This window comes from Stomoxys calcitrans, chromosome 4 (assembly GCF_963082655.1).
Source record: "Stomoxys calcitrans chromosome 4, idStoCalc2.1, whole genome shotgun sequence".
In the NCBI taxonomy this organism is placed as follows: Eukaryota; Metazoa; Arthropoda; class Insecta; order Diptera; family Muscidae; genus Stomoxys; species Stomoxys calcitrans.
In genome coordinates, this window is record NC_081555.1 from 99,925,740 (window position 1) to 99,952,097 (window position 26,358).

General features: G+C 39.1%; 1 protein-coding gene across 2 annotated transcripts in view; it reads left to right on the top strand.

Annotated features, from left to right (window-relative positions):
* Positions 1-26,358, top strand: part of LOC106090816 (uncharacterized) — a 240,974-nt gene that overhangs the window by 213,259 nt on the left and 1,357 nt on the right. The window lies entirely within an intron of this gene.

The following is a 26,358-nucleotide window of genomic DNA, read 5'->3' on the forward strand; positions in this document are numbered from 1 at the left end:
CATATAAGTTGCTAATCAGTCAGAAGGATCTTGAAAAATCTAAGAATCGAGTGGACAAGTAAAGAGTGCGTTTTGGAAGATTAAAACAAGTAAAAAGGCATTAAGTTCGGCCGGGCCCACCACCTCGGGTATTTATGTAAACCACCTTTCATCAAAATCCGGTGAAAATTGCATACCTTATGTCCCATAACAGTTATATCGAAATATGATCCAATTTGGACCAAATACTAATAAGCACAAGCCATTGTTCAATTGTGTATAACAAAATATTGGTCTTTTTAGAAGCTATATCTAAAAATAAACCGATCTGAACCATATACAATATGGATGTCGAAAAGCCTAACATAAGTCAATGTGTCAAATTTCAGTTAAATCGGTTTATAAATGCGCCTTTTTTGGGGCCATGACTTTGAATCGAGATATCGGTCTATATGGCAGCTATATGCAAATCTTGATCGATCTAGACCAAATTGCAGAAATATGTGGAGGGGCTTAACCTAACTCTCTGTCCCAAATTGCGGCTACATCGGACAATAAATGCCACTTTAATGGCCAAAACCTCAAACAGAGAGATCGGTCTATATGGCAGCTATATCCAAATCTGGACCGATCTGAGTGAAATTGAAGAGGATCTCGAAGGGCCTAACACCACTCACTGTCCCAAATTGCGGCGACATCGGACAATAAATGCTCTTTTTATCGCTCCAAAACCCAAAACCGAGAGATCGGTGTATATAGTAGCAATATCCAAATCTGGACCGATCTGAGCCATAATGCAGAAATATGTCAAGGGGCTAAACTTAACTCACTGTCCCAAATTTCGGCAACATCGGACAATATATGTGGCTTTTATGGGTCTAAGACCGTAAATCGGAGGACCGATCTATATGGCAGCTATATCCAAATCTGAACCGATCTAAGGCAAATGAACGAAGAATGTCGAAGGGCCTAACACAACTTACTGTCCCAAATTTCAGCAAAATCGGATAGCAAATGCGGCTTTTATGGGCCTAAGACCCTAAATCGTACAATCGGTCTATATGGCAGCTATATTCAAATCTGAACCGATCTGAGCCAAATTGACGGAGGATGTCGAAGGGCCCAACACTACTCACTGTATCAAATTTCAGCAAAATCGGATAGCAAATGTGACTTTTATGGGCCTAAGACCCTAATTCGGAGGATCAATCTATATGGGGGCTATATCAAGATATAATCCCATATAGCCCATCTTTAAACTTAACCTGCTTATGGACAAAAAAAAAAGAATCTGTGCAAAGTTTCAGCTCAATATCTCTATTTTTGATGACTGTAGCGTGATTTCAACAGACAATCGAACGGACAGGTCTAGATCGTCTTAGATTTTTACGCTGATCCAGAATATATATACTTATAGGGTCAGAAATGGATATTTCGATGTCTTGCAAACGGAATGACAAAATGAATATACCCCCATCCTTCGGTGGTGGGTATAAAAATACATTTCTGGAAGAGATCCTCATTACTCGCCAGGACGAGTAACTAATAAGTGATTTGTAATATTTTTATACCCTCCACCATAGGATGGGGGTATACTAATCTATTCATTCCGTTTGTAACACCTGGAAATATTGATCTGCGACCCCATAAAGTATATATATTCTGGATCCCCTTGACATTCTGATTCGATCCAATCATGTCCGTCCGTCCGTCTGTTGAAATCATGATAGCGGTCGAACGCGTAAAACTATCCGCTTGAAATTTTTCACAGACACTATTCATGTAGGTCATTGCGGACTGCAAATGGACCATATTCGTTCTGATATGAATATAGCTGTCATATAAATCGATCTCCCGATTTGACTTCTTGGGCCCCTGGAAGCCACAATTTTGGCCGATTTTACTTAAATTTCACACATATCGTTCTGTAATGACTTCCATCAACTGTGTCATGTACGGTCCAAATAGGTCTATAACCTGATATAGCTCCTATATAAACCCATCTCCCGATTTGACTTCTTAAGACTGGAAGACTCAATTTTCATTCGATTTGGCTGAAATTTTATGCATAGCTTTCTGTGACGACCTCCATCAACTGTGTTAAGTATGGATTAAATCGGTCTATAACCTGGTATAGCTCCCATATAAACCGATATCCCTATTTGACTTCTTGAGCCCCTGGAAGCCTCAAAATTCATCCGATTTGGCTGAAATTGTGTACATAGTGTTCTGTTATGACTCTCAACAAATGCGCCAAGTAAGGTCCAATTCGGTCTATGACTAGATATAGCTCCCATATTTTATCAGAATCCATGGTGGTGGGTTCCCAAGATTCGACCCGGCCGAACTTAGCACGCTTTAACTTGTTTTATTTTTATACCCTCCATCATAGGATGGGGGTATACTAATTTCGTCATTCTGCTTGTTACACCTAGAAATATGCGTCTGAGACCCCAAAAAGTATATATATTCTTGATGGTAATGTCCTTTTAAGTCTATCTAGCCATGTCCGTCCGTCTGTCCATCCGCCCCTCCGTCCGTCTGTCTGTGGAAAGTACGCCAACTTTCGAAGGAGTAAAGCCAGGTGCTTGAAATTTTGCACAAATTCTTTTTATTAGTGTAGATCGGTTGGGATTGTAAATGAACCAAATCGGTCCATGTTCTGATATAGCTGTCGTATAAATCGATCTTGGGTCTTGACTTCTTGAGCCTCTAGAGGGCGCAATTCTTATCCGATTTGAATGAAATTTTGCACGACGTGTTTTGTTATGACATCCAACAAGTGTGCCAAGTATGGTTCAAATCGGTCCATAACCTGATATAGCTGCCATATAAACCGATCTTGGGTCTTGACTTCTTGAGCCTCTAGAGTGCACAATTCTTATCCGATTGGAATGAAATTTTGCACGACGTGTTTTGTTATGATATCCAACAAGTGTGCCATGTATGGTTCAAATCGGTTCATAACCTGATATAGCTGTCGTATAAATCGATCTTGGGTCTTGACTTCTTGAGCCTCTAGAGTGCACAATTCTTATCCGATTGGAATAAAATTTGGCACGACGTGTTTTCCTATGATATCCAACAAGTGTGCCAAGTATGGTTCAAATCGGTCCATAACCTGATATAGCTGTCATATAAACAGATCTGGGGACTTGACTTCTTGAGGCTCTAGAGTGCACAATTCTTATCCGATTGGAATAAAATTTTGCACGACGTGTTTTGTTATGATATACAACAAATGTGCCAAGTATGGTTCCAATCGGTCCATAACCTGATATAGCTGCCATATAAACCGATCTTGGGTCTTGACTTCTTGAGCCTCTAGAGGTCGCAATTCCTATCCGATTTGCCTGAAATTTTGCATGACGTATTTTATTCTTACTTTCAACAACTGTGTAAAATTAGGTTTAAATCGGTGCATAACCTGATATAGCTGCCATATAAACCGATCTGGGATCTTGACTTCTTGAGCTTCTAGAGGGCGCAATTCCTATCCGATTTGCCTGAAATTTTGCATGACGTATTTTATTCTTACTTTCCACAACTGTGTAAAATTAGGTTTAAATCGGTTCATAACCTGATATAGCTGCCATATAAACCGATCTGGGATCTTGACTTCTTGAGCCCCTAGAGGTCGCAATTATTATCCGATTTGCCTGAAATTTTGTACGACAGATCCTCTCTTGACCATCAACTTACGTGTTTATTATGGTCTGAATCCGATATAGCTCCCATATAAATCAATCTCTCTATTTTACTTCTTGAGCCCTAAAAGGGCGCAATTCCTATTCGAATTGGCTGACATTTTAATAACAGGTCTCCAACATATATTTTAATTGTGGTCCAAACTGGACTCTATCTTGATATTGCTCTAATAGCAGAGCAAATCTTTTCTTTTATCCTTTTTTGCCTAAGAAGAGATGGCGGGCAAAGAACCTGGCAAATGCGATCCATGGTGGAGGGTATATAAGATTCGGCGCGGCCGAACTTAGCACGGTTTTACTTGTTTTTTATTATTTGAGTTTACTTCGAGCAATCCTCCACTAAGTGCTATTTGTTGTTTAGCCCATGTCAATTGAGACTTAATAATTCCAAATCATTCTTAATAACAGCTTAGGACTTATCGGAAGAAATCTGATTAGTATGCACTCAGCTAAACATAATAACTGTTATCAGTGAAAATGTAATGGCGCTGCTGTTTCAAAGCTCACGAAGCACTGTGGTATTGAAAATTTAAAAATTTAATTAAATAAATTTATTGAATGAATTTTTTGTTGAAGAACTCTAGGGAAGAGTTTATGGATTGCTTTAATCAAAAGGCGCATACTCCTTTTTAATCAAATGGTCATTAGGCAAGAGCTTATAATGAATAATGCCTCGATTATCAAAGAAATTATTGGCAAAAATGTTGAAATACCATTCAACTTTGCGCTCTTTCATTGTTTGGGCTGTTCCATTGTTGGTAACAAAAAGTTTTGTTTTTGATGTCATAACCATATTCCTATGAAAATGCTTCAATTCGGATACTTGTGTCACCACCTCTCCACTCTGTTGGATTCCATCTTTACTCGTATTTGAGATTTTTAAGAATCATTAGCCAACTTATGATCAAATTCATATTTTTCTATTAAAATAATTAGTTTTCCATATAAAAGTGGAACTTTTTTTATGTTTTATCCCCCCCATAACAATTAATCACCTCACATCAAATAAGGGGGCAAAAATAATTGAAATGTAATTCAAGTTGTCACTCAAGTAAAGACACATGAAGAGAATAATTTCTATAATTCCATTAAATGCACTTGACCACTGTAATCAATCATGTGCTGAGGGGCGGTGGGGTGGGGGATCGCATTCGCTTGGATGACTTGACGTGTGCCGTTGATTTAATAGAAAACAACTGTGCGAAAGCCATTTCTAGAATTCTCAAATGGTTCAATAGACTTTAAGAGAAATTTCTAATATGTGATCTGAATGAAATATTCAGACTTCTTCTTCAAAAATCAAGATTATGGAACTAAAATGTTTTTAATTATTTTTGATGGAGGTTATGGTGTGTTGATGGAATACCAAGAAATGTAATAACATCAGGAAACCATTTCCATTGGCAATTTTCTTAATCTTTGCGATTTTTTTTTTTGCCCTAGGAAATAATAATTTTCATCTTGTAAGATCTTGTGATTGATTGATGTGATCTGATTGACGATCATTGTATTGCCGATTATAGTGGATAGAGTTATAACTGCAAACATTCAGGAAGTCTGCGATTTATTCATTTTTTTTTTCAACTTAATACCCTCTTTAGATAACGGATTGCATACAAAGTTAAGCCATAGCGTGCATCATTAATTATGGAACACAGCCTACACAGCGATAACCATTACTTGTGAATACAGTAGTGAGTAAAACGGTAGCAGAGAAAATTTTTAACATAAAAAAATACAATAAAATGAAATATAAAAAATAAAATACAATAAAAAAACAACATAGGAACTAAAACAAATTCATATAAACTAAAGAAAACTGATATAAAATAAAAAAGCAAAATAATAAAAAAAAAACAAGTTAAAGAGTGCTAAGTTTGGCCGGGTCGAATCTTATATACCCTCCATCAGGGATCGCATTTGTCATGTTCTTTTCCCGATAACTCTTTTTTTTTACACAAACAATGGATAAAAGAAAAGATTTGCTATGCTAATTAACACAATGACGTCTACTGTGTTCAAGACCACAGTAGAAGTCATTGTGTAAAATTTCAGCCAATTTAGCCCTTTAGGGGCTCAAGAAGCAAAGTAGGGAGATCGGTTTATATGGGAGCTAAATCAGGCTATATACCATATTCGACAAGTATGTTGGAAGTCATGGGAGAAGCGGTTGCACTCCACAATGTCATCCAAATCGGATAACAATTACGCCCTCTACGGATGGAAATTGCGCCCTCTAGTGTCTCAAGAAGTCAAGCTTCATGACCGCTTTATATGGCGGCTATATCAGGTTATACAACCGATTACAACCATACTCAATTATTGGATATCATAACAAAACAACTCATGCAAAATTTCAGCCAAATCGGATAGGAATTGCGCCCTCTAGAAGCTCAAGAAGTCAAGTCCCTAGATCTGTTTATATGACAGCTATATCAGGTTATGAACCGATTTGAACCATACTTGGCACAGTTGTTGGATATCATAACAAAATAAAACGTGCAAAATGTCAGCCAAATCGGATAGGAATTGCGCCCTCTAGAGGCTCAAGAAGTCAAGACCCAAGATCGGTTTATATGACAGCTACATCAGGTTATGGACCGATTTGAACCATACTTGGCACAGTTGTTGGATATCATAACAGAAAACCGCATGCAGAATTACAGCCAAATCGAACTAAAATTGCGGCTTCCAGGGGCTCAAGAAGTCAAATCGGGAGATCGGTTTATACGGGAGCTATATCAAGTTAAAGACCGATTTGGACCATACTCGACGCAGTTGTTAGAAGTCATAACAGAACATAAAATGCACAATTTCAGCCAAATCGGACAATAATTGCGGCTTGTAAGGACTCAAGGAGTCAAATCGGGAGATCGGTTTATATGGCAGCTATATCAGGCTATGGACCGATTTGAACCATACTTGGCACAGTTGTACAATGTCTTAACAGAATACTACATGCAAAATTACAGCCAAATCGAACACAAATTGCGGCTTCCAGGGGCTCAAGAAGTCAAATCGGGAGATCGGTTTATATGGGAGCTATATCTAAGTCTGAACCGATATGGCCCATTTGCAATCCCCAACGACCTACATCAATGTTAAGTATCTGTGCAAAATTTTAGCCGGCTAGCTTTACGCTTTCGACCTCTATCGTGATTTGAACAGACGGACGAACGGACATGGCTTGAATCGGAACGTCGATACGATCACAAATATATATACTTATGGGGTCTTAGACGAATATTTCGAGGTTTTACTAACGGATGAGTATACCCCCATTCCATGGTGGTAGGTATAAAAAAGCAACATAGGATCTAAAACCAATTCTTATTAACTAAAGAAAACTGAAATAATATAAAAGAAAAATAAGGAGTGCTAAGTTTGGCCAGGTCGAATCTTATATACCCTCCATCAGGGATCGCATTTGTCATGTTCTTTTCCCGATAACTCTTTTCTTACACAAACAATGGACAAAAAAAAAGATTTGCTATGCTAATTCAAGAAGTCAAGATCCCAGATCGGTTTAAATGACAGCTATATCAGGTTATGAACCGATTTAAACCATACTTTCCACAGTTGTTGAAAGTCATACCGAAACACGTCATGCCAAGTTTCAGCCAAATCGGATAAGAATTGCGCCCTCTAGAGGCTCAAGAAGTCAAGATCCAAGATCGGTTTATATGGCACCTATATCAGGTTATAAACCGATTTCGCCCATAATGAGCACAGTTGTTGGAAGTCATACCGAAACACGTCTGGCCAAATTTCAGCCAAATCGAATAAAAATTGCGCTCTCTAGAGGCTCAAGAAGTCAAGATCCAAGATGTTGCCCATTTACAATCCCAACCGACCTACACTAATAAGAAGTATTGGTGCAAAATTTCAGGCGGCTAGCTTTACTCCTTCGAAAGTTAGTGTGCTTTCGACAGACAGACGGACGGACGGACATGGCTAGATCGACATAAAATGTCATGCCGATCAAGAATATATATACCTTATGGGGTCTTAGACGAATATGTGGAGGAGTTACAAAAAGAATGACGCAATTACTATACCCCCATCCTATGGTGGAGGGTATAAAAAGTTGAAGCGTAAACATCATGTGTGTTCGAGTATTCAAAACTTGTGTGTGGAAGTCGTTTGCGTGCTTAATGTGGCAGCAGAAGAGAGCGGGAGAGTGCGTGAGAGCGAGCAAAATGTTAAGAGTTTGATAATTGAGAGCTTGCAAATTTCTATTGGAGGGTTTTTTTCACAGCAGGAATTTGCGTGCACAGCTGTTATATGAAAACTAGCCATTTGCATCAAATAAATAGCAAAGGAGGGTAAAGGCTGTATTTATTCTTTTTACATTTTTACTGGAAAGGAACGCAAGCAGACCTATCTTATCCTGACTGTTGGTTCATAGTACATCTCTTTTCAAGCGGAAAAGAGAGCATTGAAAGCCCTGGCAGTGAATACAGGATTGCTGGCTCGCAATTCATTGCTATTTCATCAAACACAACTGCTTGATATTAACAATGCCATGTGAAATTTTGTCACGAATGCCTCAATTTTGTAGAGTTGGGCTAGTTAGCAGCAGCAAACAATTGCAGTCATTTAACTTCCATGTCATTAATTTTAAACTGTTATTGACATCGCATGACGCTATGACGTAGAAGCACTTTTTCATTTAAAAGAGGTGTGTCGTTACCTCAAATGGCAAAACAACGGCAAACCCCGAAAACAAACAAAACTGAGACTATAGCAAAAAAAAAAACAAAAACCAAAATTATGTTCTTTTGTAAATAAAACAGCGTGCAAGGAATGCATTTTTTCGCAATGGGGAAGTTGTAAGGTGTGAATTTTTTAAACCTTCACAGAAAAGACGTACTAATGAACAATAATAAATGTGTTAAGTTCGGCCTGGTGTTCTGCTAAAATTTTTTTTGCACAAACAAACTTAGTTGATGGGCACGTGTTTACTTTGCAAACAAAATTTCTATTAAATCAGTCAAAAATTGAAACTTGTAGGGGTCGTAGAAGACTAATAGGTAGACCGGAGCTGTATCAGGTTATAGACCAAAATGGACCATACTTGCCACGGTTATTGGGAGTCAAAATTTCAGCCAATAACTGAGGCTTCCAGGGGCCCAAGAAATCAAATCGGGAGGTCGGCTTATATGGAAGCTATATCAGGTTATGGCCCGATTTGGACCATACGAGGCATCGTTGTTGGAAGTCAAAACAGAAAACGTTGTGCAAAATTTCAGCCAAATCGGAAAAAAATTGCAGCTTCTAATAGGCTGAAGAAGCCTATTCGGGGGGTCGCTTTATATGGGAGCCATATCAGGTTATAGAGTGATTTGAACCATACCAGGCACCATTGTTGGAAGTCATAACATAACACTTTGTGCCAAATTTCAGCCAAATCGAACAAAAATTGAAACTTCTAAGAGGCTGAAGATGCCTATTCGGGAGGTCGGTTTATATGGCAGCCATATCCGGTTATAAGCTGATTCGAATCATACCAGCCACCTTTGTTGGAAGTCATAACATAACTCTTTGTGCCAAATTTCAGCCAAACCGGACAAAAATTGAAACTTCTAAGAGGCTGAAGAAGCCTATTCGGGAGGTCGGTTTATATGGTAGCCATATCCGGCTATATACCGTTTCGGACCATATCTGCTACCATTGTTCAAAGTCATAACAGAACACTTTGTACCAAATTTCATCCTAATCGGAAAAAAATTGAAGGTTCTAGAGGCTGAAGAAGCCAAACCGGGAGGTCGGTTTATATGGGAGCCATATCAGGTTATAGACCGATTCGGACCATACCAGCCAACATTGTTGGAAGTCATAACAGAACATTTTGTGCAAAATTTCAGCCAAACCGGACGAAAATTGAGGCTTCTAAGAGGCTCAAGAAGCCTATTCGGTATGTCGGTTTATATGGGAACCATATCTGGTTAAAGACCGATTCCAAAGAATCGGTTCAAAGACCGGCCCAATTGACCGGGCCTGAACTTCATCTTGTTGAAGCCACATGTCTTGCAAGTCAAGCTTTTGCATTTTGGGCAAAAAAAGTCGGTAGCGCTCACCCTTCACTGTTACGTTACGATTCACTTTGAAGAAGTACGGTCCAATGATGTCACCAGCCCATAAACCGCACCAACCTGTGACTTTTACTGAATGCATTGGTAGCTCTTGCAACGCATGTGGCGAAACTTCACTCCAAAATCGTCAATTATGCTTATTTACGTATCCATTGAGCCAAAAATTAGCAAAGATTAGTGCGCGATGCAAATAGGCCATATCAGTTCAGATTTGGATATAGCACCCATATAAACGCCGATTTGATTTCCTGAGCGCTTATAAGCCGCAATTTTTGTCCGATCTGTGCCTAGTACTGTTTAAATCGTTCAATAACCTGATATAGCTCCCATATAAACCGATCTCCCGATTTGACTTCTTAAGCCCCTGGCAGCCCCAATTTTTGTCCGATTTCGCTCTCATGTAAACCGATCTCCCGATTTGACTTCTTGAGCCCCTGGAAACCTCAATTTTCATCTGATTTGGATTAAATTTTGCACGTAGTGTACAGGTGTGACTTTCAACAACTGCGCCGAGTACGGTACAGACCGGTCTATAACCTGATATAGCTCCCATATAAACCGATCTCTCGATTTGACTTCTTGAACTCTTATAAGCCTTGCGGCTTATTTTTTGTCCGAATTGGCTGAAATTGTGCATGTAGTGTTCCGTTATAACTTCCAACAACTGTGCCAATTATGGTCCAAATCGGTCCATAACCTGATATAGCTCCCATATAAACCGATCTCCCGATTTGACTTCTTGAGCCTCTGGAAGCCGCAATTTTTGCCCGATTTGGCTTAAATTTTTAACATAGCGTTCTACTATGACTTCCAACAACTGTGCCAATTATGGTTCAAATCGGCCTATCATCTGATATAGCTCCCATATAAACCGATCTCTCGATTTGATTTCTTGAGCCCCTGGAGGCCGCAATTTTTAACCGATTTAGCTGAAATTTTGCATGCGGTGTTCTGTTACGACTTGAAGCAACTGTACCAAGTACCTTTGGAATCGGTCTATAACCTGATATAGCTCCCATATATACCGATCTCCCGATTTGACTTCTTGAGCCCCTGCAAGCCGCAATTTTTGACCGATTTGGCTCAAATTTGGCGTGTAGTGTTCTGTTATGACTTCCAACAACTGTGGGTAATATGGTCTAAATCAATCTATAACCTGATATAGCTATTATAAAAATTTGACTTCTTGAGCACCTGAAGGCCGCAATTTTTAACCAATTTAGCTGAATGTTTGCATGCGATATTCTGCTGCGACTTTCAGCAGCTGTACCAAGTACGTTTGGAATCGGTCTATAACCTGATATAGCTCCCATATATACCGATCTCCCGATTTGACTTCTTGAGCCTCTGAAAGCCACAATTTTTGTTCGATTTCGCTAAAATTTTGCACGTACTGTTCTGTTATGACTTCCAACAACTGTGCCAGGAGCGGTGCAAATCAGTCAAGAACCTGATATAGCTCCCATATAAACCGATCTCCCGATTTGACTTCTTGTGCCCTTACAAGCCTCAATTTTTGTCCGATTAGGCTAACATTTTGCACAGAGTGTTCTGTTACGACTTTCAACAACTGTGCCTAGTACGGTCCAAATCGGCCAAGAACCTGATATAGCCCCCATATAAACCGATATCCCGATTTGACTTCTTGAGCCCTTACAAGCCCCAATTTTTCTCCGAATTGGCTGAAATTGTACTTACGGGTGTTCTGTTACGACTTCCAACAATTGTGCCAAATACGATCCAAATCGGTCTATAACCTCATATAGCTCCCATGTAGAGCACTCTCTCGATCATCCTTGTTCGGTTCCTGGAGGCTTTTGCTGGTTTGACAGAAGTTTGGTATGTAGAATAAAATGATGCCCTCCAACTAAATTTATTTTACATACATCCTTGGTGGTGGGTTCCCGAAATTTGGTCCGGCCGAACTTGTTAAGGACATTTTGCCAACATTTTAAAGGGTGATTTTTTTGAGGTTAGGATTTTCATGCATTAGTATTTGACAGATCACGTGGGATTTCAGACATGGTGTCAAAGAGAAAGATGCTCAGTATGCTTTGACATTTCATCATGAATAGACTTACTAACGAGCAACGCTTGCAAATCATTGAATTTTATTACCAAAATCAGTGTTCGGTTCGAAATGTGTTCAAATTTTGACAAATTTTGTTCAGCGATGAGGCTCATTTCTGGTTGAATGGCTACGTAAATAAGCAAAATTGCCGCATTTGGAGTGAAGAGCAACCAGAAGCCGTTCAAGAACTGCCTATGCATCCCGAAAAATGCACTGTTTGGTGTGGTTTGTACGCTGGTGGAATCATTGGACCGTATTTTTTCAAAGATGCTGTTGGACGCAACGTTACGGTGAATGAACACATTTCGAACCGAACACTGATTTTGGTAATAAAATTCAATGATTTGCAAGCGTTGCTCGTTAGTAAGTCTATTCATGATGAAATGTCAAAGCATACTGAGCATCTTTCTCTTTGACACCATGTCTGAAATCCCATGTGATCTGTCAAATACTAATGCATGAAAATCCTAACCTCAAAAAAATCACCCTTTATTATAATTTTGTAGATTCTTACTTTTTCTAAATTCTTAAGCAACTTTTAAATTGTTTTTACTTACAAGTTTCTGAAAATTGACAAATTACTATTCAGTTACAAACTAATCAATTGAACAAAGGGCGTGGCTGAATATCTAAAATTGCTTCCTTGTTATGGTATGGCCACTTGAGTCCAGTTAATCAACTTCTTTGTTTCTTCGCCACAGATTTGTATCAGGAAGCACTTTAGAACAATTTCCGGTGCCACTTCATTTTGACAACAATGGTTAAGCTCTATAAAATAAGAAACTGCAATGAAATGACAGTCACCAGAACATGCTACCGACAGTAAGATTTGCATATTAAGAGACGGGGATACCATGATTAGTTGCCTTTATTTCACCCAAGTGGTAATTATGTCAACAACTTTTTCCCACTTTCGAATATGGTTTTCTAACTTCTTCGAGAAAAAGCCCAAACCAGCGATTTAACCCAATAATTAAATGTGCCTAAGGCCAACTGGTCACTCAATCGTGCAAATTCCCCCGAGTGAGAGTAAGAGAGCCAGACAGTTGGGCACGCATGCGCAAATTGCGCAATCAAAAAATGTGCTGCTGTTGGCTGGTTATCGGAAATGCGTTTGTCAATAACCCCAACCAGATTGGCAACCTTGAGTCATAAAACATGCATATAGGTATGTATGTAAAAGACCTTCGTCCGTCTGTCCATTTTGTAGTTCCATCCATACAACGAGAACAATACCAAAAAAAACGAAAAAAAACTTGCGCTAAACAACTTTCAAAATGTAATTAACAATTATTGATTTTTTTCCCCTTTTTTTTACAAACAAAATGCAACATCAAATATTTAACAACAACCACCGACAATGTGGAAGTTGTTTGCTTCACCAGATGTCTGATATGTACGCAAGGCATATGCGTTGCGTTACAATTTCTGAAAAACATCATAAGCACCATGTTATTGTGACAGAAATGTGTGTTTTCGCGTAATCGATTGCAAACAATTAAATAACAAGTGTTTTGTGAAATTATCGTTAAATTTCTAATAAATATTCGAATGAGCAAATTACCCCAGTCAAGGAGAAAAATAAGTAGTGAAATAATGAATTCATAACACCTGGTCAAATGCGTTGATCAGGTGAAGATGTATGAATTTTCGACTTTAATTTGTCATGGTAATGAATTTGTATACCCATCTCCATAGGATAGGGGGCATACTAATCTAGTCATTCCGTTTGTAACACCTCGAAATATTCTTCTAAGATTCTATGAAGTATATATTGGGTTGCCCAAAAAGTAATTGCGGATTTTTTAAAAGCAAGTAAATGCATTTTTAATAAAACTTAGAATGAACTTTAATCAAATATACTTTTTTACACTTTTTTCTAAAGCAAGCGAAAAGTAATAGCTGATAACTGACAGGAGAAAGAATGCAATTACAGAGTCACGAGCTGTGAAAAAATTTGTCAACGCCGACTATATGAAAAATCGGCAATTACTTTTTGGGCAACGCAATGTATTCTGGATCGTCTCGTCGTTCTGAATCGATCTAGCCATGTCCGTCCGTCTGTCGAAATCACGATAGCGTAAAGCTGGCCGCTTGAAATTTTGCACAGATACTTACTATCGATGTAGGACGTTGGGAGTGGCAAATGGGCAATATCGGTTCTGATTTATATATAGCTCCCATATAAACCAATCTCTCGATTTGACTTCTCGAGCCCCTGGGGGCAACAATTTTTGTCCGGTTTGGCTGAAATTTTGCACGTAGTGTTCCCATATGAGTTTCAACATCTGTGCCAAGTACGGTCCAAATCGGTCAAGCACCTGATATAGCTCCCATATAAACCGATCTCCCGAATTGACTTCTTGAGCCCCTGAAAACCGCAATTTTTGTCCGAATTGGCTGAAATTTTACACATGGTGTTCTTTTATGACTTTCAACCAATGTGCCAAGTACAGTTCAAATCGGTCTTTAACCTGATCTAGCTCCCATATAAACCGATCTCCCGATTTAATTTCTTGAGCCCTTACAAGTCGCAATTTTTGTCCGAGTCGGTTGAAATTTCGCATGAAGTGTTTTGTTATGACTTTCAACAACAGTGCCAAGTACGGTCTAAATCGGTCTGTAACCTGATACAGCTCCCATATAAACCGATCTCCCGATTTGACTTCTCGAGCCTCTGGAAGTCTCAATTTTCATCCGAGTTGACTGAAATTTTGCCCATAGTATTCTGCTATGACCCCCAAGAACGGAGCCAAGTACGGTCCAAATCGGTCAAGAACCTGATATAGCTCCCATATAAACCCATCTCCCAATTTGACTTCTTGAGCCTTTACAAGCTGCAATTGTTGTCCGATTAATCTGAAGTTTTGCACATAGTGCCCCGTTATGATTTTCAATAACTGTATCAAGTACGGTCCAAATAGGTCTATAACCTGATACAGCTCCCATATAAACCCATCTCCCGATTTGACTTCTTGAGCCTCTGGAAGCCTCACTTTTCATCCGATTTGGCAGAAATTGTGCATATAGTGTTCTGTTGGTACTTCCAACAACTGAGACAAGTACGATCCAAATCGATTAAGAACCCGATATAGTACGGTCCAAATAGGTCTATAATCTGATACAGCGCCCATATAAATCGATCTCCCGATTTGACTTCTAGACCCCTTGGAGGCCTCAAGTTTCATCCGAGTTGGCTGAAATTGTGCATTTTGTGTTCTGTTATGACTTCCAATATCTGTACCAAGTACGGTCCAAATCGGTTAAGAACATGATATAGCTCCTATATAAACCGATCTCCCGATTTGATTTCTGGAGCCCCTGGAGGCCTTAATTTTCATCCCATTTGGCTGAAATTTTGTACATTGCGTTCTGTTGTGACTTCCAACAACTGTACCAAGTACAGCTTGAATCGGTTTATAACCTGATATAGCTCCCACATAAACATGTCTCCCGATTTGACATCTTGACCCCCTGAAAGCCGCAATATTTGTCCGATTTGGCTGAAATTTTGCGCACAGTTTTCAGTTATAACTCCTAACAACTGTGTCTAGAACGGTCCAAATCAGTCAATAACCTGATATAGCTCCCATATAAACCGATCTCCCGATTTGACTTCTTGAGCCCCTGGAAGCCTCAATTTTCACCCGATTTGGCTGAAATTTTACATATAATGTTCTGTTATGACTTTCAATATCTGTGTCAAGTAGGGTCCAAATCGGTCAAGAACCTGATATAGCTCCCATATAAATCGATCGCCCGATTTGACTTCTTAAGCCCTTGGAAACCTCGATTTTTGTACGATTTGGTTGAAATTTTGCACATAGTGTTCTATTCTGACTTCCAATAATTGCGTCAAGTACGGTCCAAATCGGTCTATAACCAGATATAGCTCCCATATTTTAGCAGAATCCTTGGTGGTGGGTTCCCAAGACTCGGCTCGGCTGAACTTAGCACGCTCTTACTTGTTATACCCTCCACCATTGGAGGGGGTTATGCTAATATCATCTTTCCGTTTGTTACACCTCGATATATGCGTCTAAGGTCTAAGGGCTGGCTAACCATCGATAATCACAACATTCGATATTTTCGATAGTTTTAATAAAAAATATCGATAGTATCGATGCTATCGTTTAGTTCCCATCATCTATATTTATATTGAGGCAATATCAATGTACAGACTAAATAAAACCAAGGTGCATAAAGTCAGTTGGAAGTCATGACAGAAATCATTGCACAAAATGTTAGTCCAAGCGGATGAAAATTGCGCCCTCTGTAGGCGTAATGTACCTTAAAGGATACATTCAGTGTGGGATTGCTGATTTTTGTTTAATTTTGCAAAAAATTTAACTTTTGCGATAGTATCCATCGAAAAATTATCAATTCATATTTAGCAAAAAAAATTAAATATCGATAGTGTCATCGATATTTTGCCAGCTCTAGTCTAAGTCCCCATAAAGTTTATATATTCTTGATCGTCATGACATTTGAAGTCAATCTTGCCATTTCCTTCCATCTGTAAGTCCGTCTGTCGAAAGTACGCTAACTTTCGAAGGAGTAAAGCTAGCCGCTTGAAGTTTTACACAGATATTTCTTATTAATGTAGGTCGTTGGGCATTGCAAAAGGGCCAAATCGGTTCATGTTTTGATATAGCAGCCATATAAACCGATTTTGGGTCTTGACTTCTTTAGCCTCTAGAGGGCGCAATTCTTATCGGATTTGGCTGAAATTTTGCATAAGGTGTTCTATTATCACTTCCAACAACTGTGTTGAGTATGGTTGAAATCGGTCCACAGCCTGATATAGCTGTCATATAAACCTATCTGGGGTCTTGACTTCTTGAGCGTCTAGAGGGCGCAATTCTTATCGGATTTGGCTGAAATTTTGCATAAGGTGTTCTATTATCACTTCCAACAACTGTGTTGAGTATGGTTGAAATCGGTCCACAGCCTGATATAGCTGTCATATAAACCTATCTGGGGTCTTGACTTCTTTAGCCACTAGAGGGCGATCTTGAATCTTGACTTCTTTAGCCACTAGAGGGCGCAATTCTTATCCGATTTGACTGAAATTTCACGTGACGTGTTTTGTTATGACTCGATGTTGTTCTTATATATAATGAAAATTCATTCAAAAAAATTGACAATGCGATCCATTTTGAAGGGTAGATAAGATTTGGCCTCCTTCGAACTTAGCACGCTATTTACTTGTTTTTGTCTACCTTTCGCCAATAACCATTGTTTGGCAAAAACAAAGTGACTGAAATAATGACATCAATGGTCATAGCTTACGTTTTGTTGACACTTTTACCAATTTAGACCACTTAAAACAATAATTATTGTCTCACTAATGAGACGACTACTCATACATTTTGTGAGTAAACATTTCAAAGATAAATTCTAGTTAAACATAAAAAAAAAACTCTTAAAGACCCATAAACAAACAAACTCGTTAGCCATTATCGCCAACAAAAAATGGGGGGAACTATTTTTACCATGTCTATCTTTCTTATTAGGCCTCTTCAAAGACAATTCGAAAAATAACATTTATGAGGTTTTGCTGGTGCGTAATTGCTATAAATAAATAAAGCTATTGGGTTGCCCAAAAAGTAATTGCGGATTTTTTTAAAAGAAAGTAAATGCATTTTTAATAAAGCTTAGAGTGAACTTTAATCAAATATTCCTTTTTTTGCACTTTTTTTCTAAAGCAAGCTAAAAGTAACAGCTGATAACTGACAGAAGAAAGAATGCAAAAATTTGTCAACGCCGACTATATGAAAAATCCGCAATTACTTTTTGGGCAACCCAATATAATCGAAAGGGTAAAGCAAAAACCATCGTTGCAAATCAAAGTCACGTCTTCGATTTTTAAGGGGCGATAATTCGCACGATTGGACGACTAAATTAGTTTTCAACAACCTTTTATTATTTTAATTGCGTTGTTCTGAAATCTAATCGATTTATTTATAGTAGCCCACCCAAGCACGCTTCGCTGTGCCTTCTCCAATACACGGAATAAAAATGTGCTTATAAAGTGTGATTTTTTTGAGGTTAGGATTTTCATGCATTAGTATTTGACAGATCACGTGGGATTTCAGACATGGTGTCAAAGAGAAAGATGCTCAGTATGCTTTGACATTTCATCATGAATAGACTTACTAACGAGCAACGCTTGCAAATCATTGAATTTTATTACCAAAATCAGTGTTCGGTTCGAAATGTGTTCAAATTTTGACAAATTTTGTTCAGCGATGAGGCTCATTTCTGGTTGAATGGCTACGTAAATAAGCAAAATTGCCGCATTTGGAGTGAAGAGCAACCAGAAGCCGTTCAAGAACTGCCCATGCATCCCGAAAAATGCAGTGTTTGGTGTGGTTTGTACGCTGGTGGAATCATTGGACCGTATTTTTTCAAAGATGCTGTTGGACGCAACGTTACGGTGAATGAACACATTTCGAACCGAACACTGATTTTGGTAATAAAATTCAATGATTTGCAAGCGTTGCTCGTTAGTAAGTCTATTCATGATGAAATGTCAAAGCATACTGAGCATCTTTCTCTTTGACACCATGTCTGAAATCCCACGTGATCTGTCAAATACTAATGCATGAAAATCCTAACCTCAAAAAAATCACCCTTTATTACTCATGGGTGTGGCATCGAGGGGAGTTTTTGTGCTCAGTTATACGTCCTCCACCGATTTAATGGCTGCCTGAGAAGATATTTATGCCAATCGTCGTAATGACATTTTATCTTAGCCATTCCATCACTTCCTTAATTACAACGATCTCTGCTGGATACACAATGCAGTGGTCGCGTTACCTTTTCGATATGACCAGTTCCAGATCTTTAGAGTGCACCCCAAAGCCCACCTGGTCGTTTAGTTTGAAACCATCCGCATAGAAGTCTATGTAACTTATGTTACCCGGGATATCGCAGTTCCAATCGGTTCTATCAGGAATAGTGGTGCAGTATTTTTTTTATCGAAAAGCGGCTCAGGTAGGGTGTAATCCACACTAAAACAGCGGATATTGTATCATGACCAAAGAGAAAGCTCCCTTAACCTCACGGCAGTGGTCGCTACAATTTGGGTAGCCACAATGTCCAGAGGCATCAGTGCATCAGATGGTATCGTCCTCAGTGCGACTGTGATGCACAAACATGCCATCCTTTGGATCTGAATAAGTATTGAGCAGTAGGTGGTCTTTTGAAGCGCCGTACACCAGACCACAACACCATATAGCATTGTAGGTCTGCCAACTGCAGAATACACTCAATACATGACACGCGGTCTAAACCCCCAACTGTTGCCAATGGCTCTCTTGCAGGTGTAGTTGCCTTTCTTGCCCCTTTCCAAAACGTGGGATTTCAAGTTCAATTTCCTGTGTAGTCGCCACATGGCCAAAGAGAAAGCTCCCTTAACCTCACGGCAGTGGTCGCTACAATTTGGGTAGCCACAATGTCCAGAGGCATCAGTGCGTCAGATGGTATCGTCCTCAGTGCGACTGTGATGCAGAAAAAAGCCATCCTTTGGATCTGGATAAGTATTGAGCAGTAGGTGGTCTTTTGAAGCGCCGTACACCAGACCACAACACCATATAGCATTATAGGTCTGCCAACTGCAGAATACACCCAATACATGACACGCGGTCTAAACCACCAACTTTTGCCAATGGCTCTCTTGCAGGTGTAGTTGCCTTTCTTGCCCCTTTCCAAAACGTGGGATTTCAAGTTCAATTGCCTGTCCAGCAAAACGCCCAGGTATTTTGCGTTTTCTGTAAATGGAACATTCTCTCCTCCCAAAGAGACGGGTGCCATTGTAGGCAACTTGTATCTCCTGCTGAAGAGAACTAGTGTACTTCTGTCTTGCACTGATTTATACCTAGACCACTTTCGGTAGACCACTTTGCTGTTGCACGTAGAAGTATATCTCTTAGAGTGTCGGCAAACTTTCCCCTAACCGCAATGCCGCAATCATCAGCATACGCGACCACCATGTTTTGAAATCTACAGATCCCAAGCCTGCCGTAATGCATCTTTTAGTAAGTAAGTTATTAATAAACTTTCTTACGGTAGAGTTGATGCCTAGAAACTCCAACTTCTTCATGATTGAAAGCACCTTGAATATCAAGAAATGCTACCATTGTATATTCCTTGACAGCGAGAGTGTCCTCTATGTAGCCGACTAGGTCGTGAAGGACTGTTTCAGTGGATTTGCCTTTACCATATTCAAGCTGCTGCCGCGACAGGCGATCTCCAGAGATCTTTGCCCTTAGATATGTTTCTAACAACCTCTCAAGAGTCTTCAGTATAAAGCATGACAGACTAATAGGACGAAAATCGTTCGCCTTCGTGTGGTAAGGTTTTCCTGCTTTCGGTATGAAAATGACCTTCGTATCCCTCCATCCCACAGGATATATGACATTCTGATACAAGCAGAGTATATCTCCCTAAGCCAGGAAACTAGTCTATCAGACACAGCTTGTAATTCCACCAGTAATACATCATCAGGGCATGGCGACTTAAAGGAGTCGAACTTTCTTATCGACGAATGCATATCAGTGACAACCTCTTTTGGCGCCACGTTGTCCGTTGGAGAATTTCCCGGGAAATGTGTATCAACGAGTAGTTTTAGTGTTTCCTCACTACACATTATCCATACATTCTCTGACTTCTGGATATAGCCCACCGTAATAGGTCTCGAGGACAGAATCTTCCTTAGCCTAGAGGCCTCAGATGTATCCTCCACGCAGCTCCGTGGAATTCTACCCAGGATTTGTTCTGAGCCTTTCTCAGCTCGCCCTTATATTTTCTTAGCTCAGTCTTGTAGATGTCCCAATCGTGTGGTGCTGTTCATGCTTTTGCTCTGTTGAAGAGTTTTCTGCAGTCCTTCGTTAGACCAATCAGCTATGGGGTCCACCATGGCGGTCGCTGTTTGCCCCTTGGATTTACATTAGGGCATTCTGCCCTGAATGACTCGCTTGCTAACACAAGCGAGTCATTCAGGGCCATCGTGGTCCGCTTGACCACCATGTCTATAAGTCGCTTGAAATTTTGCACAAATACTTTATATTAGTGTAGGTCGGTTGGAATTGTAAATGGGCCAAATCGGTCTATGTTTTGATATAGCTGCCATATAAACCGATCTCTGATCTTTACTTCTTGAGCCATTAGAAGGCGCAATTCTCGTACGATTTGACTGAAATTTTCCACGTGGTGTTTTGATTTGACTTCCAACAACTGTGCTTAGTATGGTTCAAATCGGTTCATGTTTTGATATAGCTGTCATATAAACCGATTTGGGGTCTTGACTTCTTGAGCCATTAGAAGGCGCAATTCTCGTCCGATTTGACTGAAATTTTGCATATAGTGTTTTTTTATGACTTCCAATAACTGTGCTAAGTATGGTTCAAATCGGTCTATGTTTTGATATAGCTGCCATATAAGCCGATCTTGGGTCTTGACTTCTTGAGCCTCTAGAGGTCGCAATTCTCATCTGATTTGGCAGAAATTTTGTACAACGACTTCTCTCATGACCTTCAACATACATGTCTAATATGGTCTGAATCGATCAATAGCTTGATACAGCTCCCATATAAACCTAACTCCCGATTTTGTTTCTTGAGCCCCTATAAGGCGCAATTCTTATCCGAATGGACTGAAATATTACACAATGATTTCTACAATGTTCAGCATTCATTTATGGTCCGAATCGCACCATAACTTCATATAGCTCCAGTATTATAGCAATTCTTTTCTTTTGTCTTTTGTTTGCCAAAAAAAAGAGATATCGGGAAAAGAACTCGATAAATGCAATCTATGGTGGAGGGTATATAAGATTCGGCCCGGCAAAACTTAGCACGCTCTTACTTATTTCAAAATCATTCTTTTTTTAAAAGGTTTGTCTAAACAAAGCTATTGGGTTGCCCAAAAAGTAATTGCGGATTTTTCATATAGTCGGCGTTGACAAATTTTTTCACAGCTTGTGACTCTGTAATTGCATTCTTTCTTCTGTCAGTTATCAGCTGTGTAAAAAAAAGTATATTTGATTAAAGTTCATTCTAAGTTTTATTAAAAATGCATTTATTTTCTTTTAAAAAATCCGCAATTACTTTTTGGGCAACCCAATACCAAATCTATGTATGCTACCAAAGTGTGCCACACCCATTTCAAGCATTCATTGGACTTCCTGAGTCGCATAAATCTCTTTTCACCAACAAAACAAAAACAAAACCCAACACCATTTATAATGAATGACATTTGCATAGAAACTATTTCATTTGTTAATCTTCTTCTTTTTAAGTGGTATTATTTGTTGTCTCACAAACTTGAATAATAAATCTTGTCAATACTCTTCTCTTAAGCCATTCTTGAGTGATTGCCCATCACTTTGTTTACTCTCCCACAAAACCCTCGAAATGCAAATGTCAAAATTTGTTAATGGCAAAACACTGTCAAGTAGATAGTGCAGAAATCTGAATACAAAAACAAACAATCTCCTCACAAGTGTCAAGTTGAAGTTTGCCAGACACAATACCCCCACTGTAAGACAGACAATAAACAAAACCGCCGCGTTATTAATCCGACAAATTGCCCCTGAAAGCTTTTGATCGTGACAGCCGAGTAGACATGTGCATGCATTCGTTGATTGCAATACTTACCACAACACAACAACAACAACAACCGAGAAGAGTACAAATCTTTAAAGTGCAACCGTTAGGTTGAGTAATTTCAATATCATACCAGACAGAAACACAAACGCACACACACACAAACGCCTGAATTTACATATATACATATTGTATATATTTGAAAGTAATAACAATTATTAGATTTTTCATGTTTACACGCAAAAAAATAAAACGTTTGGAACTCTTTTACGATAAACCAATTACTTTCATTACAAAGATATTCTCTTATTGTAACTGTGAAATGTTTTGCTTCTACATGTCAAAAATTAGCCATAAATGGAGCATTATTGAATGTTACTTACTTTGTTTATTGTAAACCCTTAGAAGGGTATATTCGCCTACGGCAAAAAGACATTTCTTTTGTTGTAAAACGAAAAAATCTTTAATGTCAAAAGCGTTTTGATAGCAGCAAACGATTATTATTCGTTTATCGGATCAATACTCTTATGTCTATGCTATTATACTCTTATACCTATCCTGCGTAGCAGACGGGATCAAATCCCTCCTCAGTCAGCATCCGTAATAGGTCGTTTATGGTGGTTACCCATAGGAGTGGCGATAAAATGCCCCCCCCCCCCCCCCCCCCCCCCCCTGTGGCGTGCCTTGTGCCACTTTCTCCGTTATTTATACTATGGGACACACAATTTATCCACCTGTTCCTTAGCATACTTCCTTCCAGTAAGTGCGCCAAGTATGGTCTGAATCGGGCGATAACCTTATATAGCTCCCATTCAAACCGATCTCCCGATTTGATCTTTTGAGGCTCCGGCAGCCGCAATTTTTGTCCGATAATGCTGGAATTTTACGTGTAGTGTTCTGTTATGATTTTCAACAACTGTGCCTAGTACGGTCCGAATCGGTCTATAACCTGATATAGCTCCCATATAAACCAATCGCCCGATTTGAATTCTTGGGCCCTTAGGAGCAGCGATTATTGTCCGATTTGACTGAAATTTTATGTTATGACTCTCAACAACTGTTCCAACTACAGGGCCATCGTGATCCGCTTGACCACTATGTCTAAAAGCCGCTTGAAATTTTGCACAAATACTTTATATTAGTGTAGGTCGGTTGGAATTGTAAATGGGCCAAATCGGTCCATGTTTTGATATAGCTGCCATATAAACTGATCTTGGGTCTTGACTTCTTGCGCCATTAGAAGGCGTAATTCTCGTACGATTTGACTGAAATTTTGCACGTGGTGTTTTGGTATTACTTCCAACAACTGCGCTAAGTATGGTTCCAATCGATCTATGTTTTGATATAGCTGCCATATAAACCGATCTTGGGTCTTGACTTCTTGAACCTCTAGAAAGCGGAATTCTCATCCGATTTGACTGAAATTTTGCATATAGTGTTTTTTTATGACTTCCAATAACTGTGCTAAGTATGGTTCAAATCGGTTCATAACCTGATATAGCTGCCATATAAGCCGATCTTGGGTCTTGACTTCTTGAGCCTCTAGAGGGCGCAATTCTCATCCGATTTGACTGAAATTTTGCATATAGTGTTTTTTTATGACTTCCAATAACTGTGCTAAGTATGGTTCAAATCGGTCTATGTTTTGATATAGCTGCCATATAAGCCGATCTTGGGTCTTGACTTCTTGAGCCTCTAGAGCCTCTAGAGGGCGCAATTCTCATCCGATTTGACTGAAATTTTGCATATAGTGTTTTTTTATGACTTCCAATAACTGCGCTAAGTATGGTTCAAATCGGTCTATGTTTTGATATAGCTGCCATATAAGCCGATTTTGGGTCTTGACTTCTTGAGCCTCTAGAGGCCGCAATTCTCATCTGATTTGGAAGAAATTTTGTACAACAACTTCTCTCATGACCTTCAACATACGTGTCTAATATGGTCTGAATCGATCAATAGCTTGATACAGCTCCCATATAAACCGATCTGCCGATTTTGCTTCTAGAGCCCCTACAAGGCGCAATTCTTATCCGAATGGACTGAAATATTACACAATGACTTCTACAATGTTCAGCATTCATTTATGGTCCGAATCGCACCATAACTTCATATAGCTCCAGTATTATAGCAATTCTTTTCTTTTGTCTTTTGTTTGCCAAAAAAAGAGATATCGGGAAAAGAATTCGATAAATGCAATCTATGGTGGAAAGTATATAAGATTCGGCCCGGCACGCTCTTACTTGTTTCAAAATCATTCTTTTTCTAAAATGTTTGCTTAAACAAAGCTTCCAAATCTATGTATGCTACCAAAGTGTGCCACACCCATTTCAAGCATTCATTGGACTTCCTCTGTCGCATAAATCTCTTTTCACCAACAAAACAAAAACAAAATCCAGCATCATTAATAATGAATAACATTTGCATAGAAACTATTTCATTTGTTAATCTTCTTCTTTTTAAGTGGTATTATTTGTTGTCTCACAAACTTGAATAATAAATCTTGTCAATACTCTGCTCTTAAGCCATTCTTGAGTGATTGCCCATCACTTTGTTTACTCTCCCACAAAACCCTCGAAATGCAAATGTCAAAATTTGTTAATGGCAAAACACTGTCAAGTAGGTAGTGCAGAAATCTGAATACAAAAACAAACACTCTCCTCACAAGTGTCAAGTTGAAGTTTGCCAGACGCAATACCCCCACTATAAGACAGACAATAAACAAAACCGCCGCGTTATTAATCCGACAAATTGCCCCTGAAAGCTTTTGATCGTGACAGCCGAGTAGACATGTGCATGCATTCGTTGATTGCAATACTTACCACAACACAATAACAACAACAACAGAGAAGAGTACAAATCTGTAAAGTGCAACCGTTAGGTTGAGTAATTTCAATATCATACCAGACAGAAACACAAACGCACACACACACAAACGCCTGAATTTACATATATACATATACATTTGAAAGTAATAACAATTATTAGATTTTGCATGTTTACACGCAAAAAAATAAAACGTTTGGAATTCTTTTACGATAAACCAATTACTTTCATTACAAAGATTTTCTCTTATTGTAACTGTGAAATGTTTTGCTTCTACATGTCAAAAATTAGCCATAAATGTAGCATTATTGAACGTAACTTACTTTGTTTATTGTAAACCCTTAGAAGGGTCTATTCGCCTACGGTAAAAAGACATTTCTTTTGTTGTAAAACGAAAAACTCTTTAATGTCAAAAGCGTTTTGATAGCAGCAAACGATTATTATTCGTTTATCGGATCAAAACTCTTATGTCTATACTATTATATTCTTATATCTATCCTGCGTAGCAGACGGGATCAAATCCCTCCTCAGTCAGCATCCGTAATAGGTCATTTATGGTGGTTACCCATAGGAGTGGCGATAAAATGCCCCCCCCCCTGTGGCGTGCCTTGTGCCACTTTCTCCGTTATATTTATACTATGGGACACACAATTTATCCACCTGTTCCTTAGCATACTTCCTTCCAGTAAGTGCGCCAAGTATGGTCTGAATCGGGCGATAACCTTATATAGCTCCCATTCAAACCGATCTCCCGATTTGATCTTTTGAGGCTCCGGCAGCCGCAATTTTTGTCCGATAATGCTGGAATTTTACGTGTAGTGTTCTGTTATGATTTTCAACAACTGTGCCTAGTACGGTCCGAATCGGTCTATAACCTGATATAGCTCCCATATAAACCGATCTCCCGATTTGACTTCTCGAGCCCTTACAAACCGCAATTTTTTACCAATTTGTCTGAAATTTTCCATGTAGTGTTCTGTTATGACTTCCAACAACTGTGCCAAGTACGGTCTTCATCGGTCGATAACCTGATATAGCTGCCATATAAACCTATCTCCCAATTTGACTTCTCG